Source organism: Taeniopygia guttata, chromosome 33 (genome assembly GCF_048771995.1).
Source record: "Taeniopygia guttata chromosome 33, bTaeGut7.mat, whole genome shotgun sequence".
NCBI lineage: Eukaryota > Metazoa > Chordata > Aves > Passeriformes > Estrildidae > Taeniopygia > Taeniopygia guttata.
The window spans coordinates 3,014,151-3,022,237 of NC_133058.1; the positions used below are offsets into that span (position 1 = coordinate 3,014,151).

Consider the following 8,087-nt stretch of genomic DNA (forward strand, 5'->3'; position numbering starts at 1 on the left):
AACCAGGCACTGGCATGGACTCCATTGCAAGGAAACAAAACCAGGTCAGGGAGACAAGGTACGCAACATTTTCCCTGCGCAAGATTAGCACCTACCACTCCACAATACTTACATTTATTAACGTTCAGCTTGCTTCCATCTACTGGAATTGGATCTATGTAATCCCAGTAATATTCATAACACCAGAAATACTCCAAGGAGTTTGTTCTGTTAGCCATGTCAGTGGTGCCTTTTAAGCCAGCTCAGAACTCCGACCCACTACTTTGCTTCACAGCACTGCAGCGCCCTCAGAAAGAGAATTGCACTACTGGTGCCTGTGCCAGTCACTCTGGGGTCCCGCAGCTCAAGGGCTGCCTGGGGACTGAAAACACCTCATGGCAATGGGTGTTAATGTATGGCAGAGATGTAGAAGGAGCCCTGAAAACGCAATCCTCGCTTCTTGCCGGTCACTCATGTTATTCCTCAGGATGTTTTAAACTGAGATGGGTGCCCTGTAACCTAGGGACAGGGTGGACAAGTGCCAGCTGGATCACAAACCCTTCTCTCCAAGCAGTGCACTGTTCCTGGCAGCTCCCGAGCACAGCTGGGCTGGAAAACATTCCTGATGGCATCTGGATGGAAAGGGCTGGGGTCTGGAGGGGCCACGCCAGGAGCGGCTGGTGGCACTTGGCCTCTTCAGCCTGGAGGAGACGGAGGTCAGAGCTCACCACGGTCTCTGCTGCCCGTGAGCGGGGACAGGACCCAGAGAAGAGCTGGAGCTGGGCCTGGAGGGGTTTAGGGTGGCGATCGGGAAAGGCTCTTCCCCAGAGGGTGCTGGCACTGCCCAGGCTCCCCAGGGCACGGGCACGGCCCCGAGGCTGCCAGAGCGACAGGAGCCTTTGGAGAGCGCTGCCAGGGATGCCCAGGGTGGGACTGTTGGTGTCTGGGCAGGGCAGGGGTGGCACTGGATGGTCCCTGGGGGTCTCTTGTGTAAGAAACGACAGATTGAGATATTGTTTATTAAGATATATGTAAAGGTTAGACAACTGTGAGAAAAATACAGACTGAGGTATTGTCTATTGAGATAAGGTTAGACAACGGAGGTATGCAAACAGCGAACGGACACAGCTGATGCAAGATAAGATCACAACAACCATTCACACCAGAGACTGCTTATACAAACACAAGATAACGGCAGGAATTAGCTTGCAAATTCCAGGGAGACAAAAGAAGAAATTGGAATAAAAGGAGAAAGTTTGAGCGAATCAAGGTAGCAGTCAGTGGAGCTTCGGTTTTTGAAGTTCTCTGTCTGCTGCTCAGCGCTGTTACCCTTGTTCATATCCTACTTGCTGTAAATTAATAAAATTCTTAATTGGATAATGTTCCGTTGTGGCACAAATTTATAACACTTGCAGCTCAGGGGCGTCTCTGACTTAGGAGTGACCTGATAAACGCCTCATATGAAACCGATGTACCGCATTAACCACACCCTTTGTCTTGGTTCCGTGCTCTTACGAGCTCTAAACGCCGCAGGGGCGGCGCGGGCCGGTCCCGGGAGCGGTTCCGGGGCAGCCCCGGCGGGCGGGGCGGGGGCGGTTCCGGGCCGGTGTCCGCCGGCACCGCCGCTCCCTCGGGGCCGCTCGGAGCCGGTGTCCGCCGGCACCGCCGCTCCCTCGGGGCCGCTCGGAGCCGGTGTCCGCCGGCACCGCCGCTCCCTCGGCGGGCGGGCAGGACCCGATGGCGCTGCGGCCGGAGCCGGAGCACTCGCTGCCGCTGTCGCTGTCGCTGCCGCTGTCGCTGTCGCTGTGGCTGTGGCTGTCGCTGTCGCTGTCGCTGCCGCTGTCGCTGTGGCTGTCGCTGCCGCTGTCGCTGTCGCTGTGGCTGTCGCTGTCGCTGTCGCTGCCGCTGTCGCTGTGGCTGTCGCTGTCGCTGTCGCTGTCGCTGTGGCTGTCGCTGTCGCTGCCGCTGTCGCTGTGGCTGTCGCTGCCGCTGTCGCTGTCGCTGTCGCTGTCGCTGCCGGAGCTGGGCTCGGCCGGGCCGAGCGGCAGCAGTGGGAGCGGCAGGCGGACGCGGCCCCGTGCCCGCGGTGTCGGTGTGCGCCGGGGCGGCACCTCCAGCCGGGGGTCCGAGGACGAGGGGAGCGGCCGCATCCCGCTGCTCGGTGAGTGCCGGCCCCGCCGCCCCGGCGCGGCCCCGCCGCCATCCCTCCTTCCCTCCTCCTCCTCCCTCCCGCCGCGGGCCCGGGCCGGGAGCGCTCCGAGCCGCCCGGCGGGTGCGGCTGGGGAGGGCCGGTCCTGGCCGGGCACAGCGCCGGGCACAGAGCCGAGGCTTCGCGGGGAAGGCGCTGAGGACAAGCCCGGCCAAGGGCTCGGAGTGCTCGTGTGCCCCCAGAGCCCCTGGAACTCTGGTGTGGGGTGCTCTGTACAAGCGCTTGTGGCCTGAGGCAGAGGGATTCCTCACAGGGACACGGAGCCATTGGAATGGGAATGGCCTCAGGATGAAGGAAGGCAGGGTTAGATGAGTATCAGAGGAAGTTTTTCCCGGTGAGGGTGGGCAGGCCCCTGTGGCTGCCCCTGGATCCCTGGCAGTGTCCCAGGCCGGGCTGGACCCTGGGGCTTGGAGCAGCCTGGGACACTGGGAGGTGTCCCTGCCCACGGCAGGGGGTGGAATGGGATGAGCTTTAATGTCCCGACCACAACTTAGTGATTCTGATGGTCTTCCTGAGGTCAGTCAGCCTGAGGAGCTGTTGCAAATTCCGTCTGAAAGATGAAAGCTCATCATTTACACTGTGTAAAGCAAGAATGAATGCTTAAAATATTCTAACGTGTGAAAGACAATAGCATAGTTTTTGTTCATCAGGAAAAGTCCCAGGGATTGTGTAAGTCACAGGAAACAGTGGGGCAGGAGGGCCACCAGACAGCAGAAAAAAGACCCCTAGCAACACGCCGCGCAGATGCAGAGCACGTCGAGAGTGTAACAAAGTCTGGAACTGAAGGGGTATAAGAACTGAAAGACCGGGAGGTGCGGTGCGAGCCGTTGGGGGGAGCAGAGGCTCCCCGGCCGCCCAGCGCTGCATTTGCCCGTACTGCTTGCTTGCTAAATTAATAAAATTCTCTTTATAAAGTGACACAAATTGGTCCCGTGTCATAATTTATAACAGAGTGATGGCTTTTCTCTTCCTAGGTAACACTCTAGGCTGGAGGGGGCCCTGTCTCACCAGTGGGCAGGGTCAGCACCAAAGACACAGACACCAACTGAAGAAATTGTGTCATTTATATCATGCACAGCTGCAAAGAATTACAAAAGGATAAGCTCAGCAAAGTACATCATCATTAGCAAAGCATTACAAAAGAAGCTCAGCAATGCATCCAGTCATTGCTACCAGAGATTGCCTGGAGTGATTAAGGAAAGATCCATCACCAGTTAGCCTCAGGCTTTACCATCATCCACAGCCACACATCAGCTGGGGGAAGCCAAGGACTGGAGAGCCACTCCCAGACACTGGGAATTCTTGCAGGTGCCTCCACCTCTGCAAGCAATGAGGCTCCAAGCCCAAAGCTGTGAGAGGACCCAGCTTTTACACTGTTAAACAAACAAGCTGGCATCACTGCCACTGCGAGAACATCTGCTTTCATTCTCCTGACTGCTTTCTCCCACAGCCTGGCCAGGGCTGAAGGAGGAACCAAGGGAGTTGACTTTGATCCTTCACCCCCAAACAAGGCCAGATGGGGCCTTGTCTGTTTCTAAATACAGAAAGATAAATCCGTGTTTTATCAAGGAACACATGCATTGATCGTGTTGTTAATCATGCTTCCTTAATGAGTGGATACAAATACAACATTTGCTTGGAAGGTTCATCTAGAGGTGAGCTTTGCCTCAGGGCCTGTTCAGGCCTTGATCACAACCTGTTCAGGCCTTGGTACTTTGATCGGTCCTGAGACCTACAATCAACTACAACCTTTGTAACAATTCTTTCAGTAACACAGCTTAGATTTAGGTATTAGGCATAAAGGCATCTCCTCTTGTTCTACAATTAAGTGCAGTTTAAGTTCATTACTCAGAGCTATTCACGTTCCTTTTAAAACATGCCTAAATAGTTGCTATTCTCTGTTATTTATCAAATGCCTCTCTTTTCTTGAGACTGTCTCTTTTAAGAAAGGTCCCAATATTCCACTTCCCAGCACAAAGTGTCACAGCAACTCACCAAGTGCACACACTGCAATGATGACAGGCCCTGCCACCAATGCATTTCACAGCAGCCTCTAATTTGGCAGCCATGAAGCCAATCCCACCAAGAAGAATTTTCTTCTGCCACTCTTCTACTGCTCTTTCTGTCAAGGTGATTCCTGGCTGTTGGCCTTCAAACCCATCACTGCTAGCAGTGCAACATCCCCGTCCCCTGATAGCCCAGGTTCCTCCTTGGCCAGCAAGCAGATAATCCAAGGCCATGCGGTTCTCTGGAGTCCCCATTTGTGTTTGTTGGAGTTCATAGATTGTGCTAATGGGCATTTCAACAGTATCATTTACTACCTCTTCTAATAATCCATTCAGCTCATTCATGTCAACTCCACGGGATGGGGCAGCGCACATGGGGCACCGGGTGAACCAGAATCCTTTGCTTTCGGAAACCCAAGGCACTCTTTGGGTGGAAAATGTTCTCTGGGCCCTAAGTCTTCCGTGTGGTCGTTGCTGAAGGACCCTAAATGGGGGCCCTGCAGCTGGGAGCGGTGTGACACTGACACTGACCAGCTGCAGCACCCCAAGTTCTACTGACATTGGGAGTGATGGTAAAGCACAGAAATCTTCTGACACTGTAGCCTCTATAACTGTAACAGGGTTTGGTTTCTCCTGAGGGGAAATCTGAGTGAATCCTGTCACACTGATCGTTGTATTCCCGTGTCCCACAGCACAGGTTTCTCTAACTGTCCCTTCATTGACTCCGTTACGAGGCAGAGCCCATTGACAGAGTTCTGGCCACCCCACAGGGTGGGCCCTCCAAGGGAACCCCATTCCTCCCAACTTCAGCTGAGAACATACCCAGCAATTAGTGACACTGTGTGCTTTGGCTACCTTGGTCTTTAAATTTCCAAAACATTTTGATGACTGATCCCTTGGTGAAACTCTGGAGGTGTTTTGGCAAACGTCAGTAGTACTTTAGTGACACCGTTCTTCATTCTTTTTGCTCAATGTCATTCAGGTTAGGAACAATAATTCTGTTGTCCATGGAGCTGGCAACTTTTTAATTCCAGAATAATGCCCCCAAGGTCCTTTAGTGTTCAGCTTTACCATGTTGTCTGTGGGTAACAAGGCTTGGTGGGGCCCTTTCCCTTTTGGCTGGAAGAGGGCCAGGACCTCTGCTTAAAGAAAAAAAAAGGAAAAAGAAAAAAAAATACAATTAGATGAATTGTAAAAGATACAAATAAAATCCAAGTGTTAGTGAATCAACTTCTGTAACTTTGCATTAAGAGGTAAATGATCTTTTTAAAAAGAGAACTCAGTTATTTACATTGTAAATGTGCTGATGGCATGGATCCATCTTACTGACCTCAACAGCCTTTTTTACAGTTTTTGGGGTTTGTTTCCAACATTCTTATTTTAAATTGTGGTCGAAGCAATAGGAAATTGATTGGGGCCCTTCCAGCTCCAGGCAGGACTGGGAATTTCAACTCTGTCAAACCCCAAATTCTTTAGAAGATGACCTTCCTTCTCACTCTGGGAATGAGCTGCACATTCCCTCTGAAATTGTCAGGGGTTTCTTTTGGATGAAAAATCCCACTTACGGCTTTTTGCTCTGGTTTGGAAGTGGGAAGGGCAATTCTCCATCCATCAGCTCCAGACTGCACTGCCTCAGGAACACGGCTCACTTGCCAGCTTTGGCCTACTCATGGCACTTCTAGAGGAGGAAGAAAGTGCAACTGCACACTTCCAGCCAAAAAGAAATGAAGAATGAATAGTGGAGATCCAGGCGTTCCTGCGGAGATCCAGGGGTTCAGCTGGGACTATGGGGAGTTTGGGTCCTTGCCAACTGGATGTGTGTCCCCAGCTGCAATCTCCTGGCCTGCAGGGGAGTCTCACTCACCTGCCAAAGCAGAAAGCTCAGGCACTGTGCTCCAACGGGCTCGTCTGATGCAAAGCTGTCAGAGCAATGTGAGGGCAGAGCCAGCCCAGCTGTGCCCGGGGCAGAGCCCAGCAGAGCCCTGGCAGAGCCCAGAGCAGCCTCAGCACCCGCAGAGCCCGGCTGCAAGGAGAGAAACCAGAAAGCCCCGTCAGCTGAAGGCTGCTGTCCCCTTGTCCCAGCTGCCCACAGAGCCCAGGCCATGCTGGCTGTGCCCAGAGCTGTGCCCAGAGCTGCCCATCACTGCTGCCTTTGGGAGCAGAGCAGGAGGGCAGGACATTCCCAGCCTGCAGCCAGCCACGGCACATCCAGCCCTCAGCAGCTGCCCAGAGCAGGAGCCTCCTTGTGCTTGTTGCTGTCTCCCAAAAGCTCTGATCCCACCATGCCAAGCAGACGGGGACTCACCTCACGCCATCCTCCGCTGGGAGAAAAGCTGGTCCCAAACGATGTCCTCAGCCTTCCCCAAGGGCACGGCCCATCCACGCTGCAGCTGCTCCCAGGCACTTCCCAATCCCGACTGGACCTTACATAGAACGCTTCCTCTAGAAAAACAAACAACAAACTGTTGAAAAGAGATTAGAGACAAGGGGAAACAAGAAAAAAACTCTTATCTCTGTCAGAGGTCTGGGGAAGGCCCAACCCCTACATGCTAGGGAAAATCCCACCCATGGGGGAGAGAAGGCCACACTTTCTCTCTTCCCTCCTGCACTGCCCCCCAAAATAACGGTGATCCCAAAGCAAACAAGGGCAGTGGAGCAGCCCAAGCCCTTCCTTGCCTGCAAAGCAAAGCAGCCCCTGCACAGGTTCTGCAGTCCCACCTCTGCTCCTGCCATGGGGGTTTCTCTGTGCCGGGCTGGCTGCCCCAGCCCCAGCCCCAGCCTCAGCCCAGGCCATGCTGGGTGCTGGGGGCTGTTGGCAGGGCCAGGAGCCAACTCCCATCTTGTATCCACCCCAGCCCATGCCCCCAGCCCTGCCAAAAAGCAGCTGGGCAGCCGACTGAAGTTGCATCTGCCCCAGCAAAGGGAGAAACTTTTGTTCCCAGCCAGTCTGAGCAATGCCCAAATCTGGGAGCATTTCCCCGGCTGTGGACTCATCTGCGAATTCGCTGTGGAGCCTGGCTTTGAAGACGGTGCCACAAGTCCATCATCTTCAGCTGCCAGTGGCCAGGTTGAGGAAGAGGTTGTCATCCTTGATGTTGTCGTCGCTGTCTCCAGCAGCAGCAGCAGCCCCAGCTGGTACAGCTTCTCCAAGGACTCCTTCTCCTTCCCTGGGGGTCAGACCAGGCTGTCAGGGTTCTGCCCAGGGCCCCAGCTGTCAGGGAAGCAGGACACGCAAAACCAGCTCGGATGGCAGCCACCAGTGCTGGGCAGAGCAGCTCAGCTCCAGCACAAGGCTGAGTGTTCCCACCCAACAATCCCAGTGCATTGATACAGGCAGGGAAAAAAGTCTGGGTTTCCTTGCTTCTGATTCCCAGGGCATGTGTGGACCTGTAACTTACCAGGGCCCTGGAGCAAAGTGTGCATGTGGCTCTCTCCCTTTTTCTATGGCAGCTGAATATCCTGTATCCAAGGATCATAGAACAGGTCTTCTAATGAAGGTCTGTCCAAGAAGTGCATGGATAAACACCACCTGATAAGATCTTGGCACTCTGGGCAGAGAAACCAGAAACCACCGGTCAGCTAGAGAAGGCTCCTGTCTGCTTTGCCCCACTCTTGCCATGCCCAGGCCATGCTGCTTTTGTGCTCAGAGCTGTGCCTAAACTTTCCCATCAATTCCCTGTTGTGGAGGAGAGCAAGACATGTGGCACCTCCTCAGCGGCTGCCAGAGCGAGATGCTCACGAGCTGCTGCTGTCTCCCAGCACTGGTATTCCCCCGTGGCCAGAGATGAGGATCCACCTGGAGAGAGCCGCTGTGGCAGCGAGAGCTGATGGTCCCAGCTGATCTTCCGGCCCCTCCTGAAAGGGTGCTGCCCGCAGACCATCTGGTGCAGCAG

General features: G+C 54.3%; 1 protein-coding gene and 1 long non-coding RNA gene across 3 annotated transcripts in view; one reads left to right on the forward strand and one right to left on the reverse strand.

Annotated features, from left to right (window-relative positions):
- LOC140681273 (uncharacterized) overlaps positions 1-8,087 on the forward strand; it is a 319,254-nt gene that overhangs the window by 195,241 nt on the left and 115,926 nt on the right. The gene's annotated exons all lie outside the window — the stretch shown is intronic.
- On the reverse strand, positions 5,191-5,874 carry LOC140681277 (uncharacterized). The gene is made up of 2 exons (XR_012052491.1): positions 5,760-5,874; positions 5,191-5,333 (listed from the first exon to the last, which is right to left on the reverse strand). It is a non-coding gene; the product is annotated as an uncharacterized lncRNA (long non-coding RNA).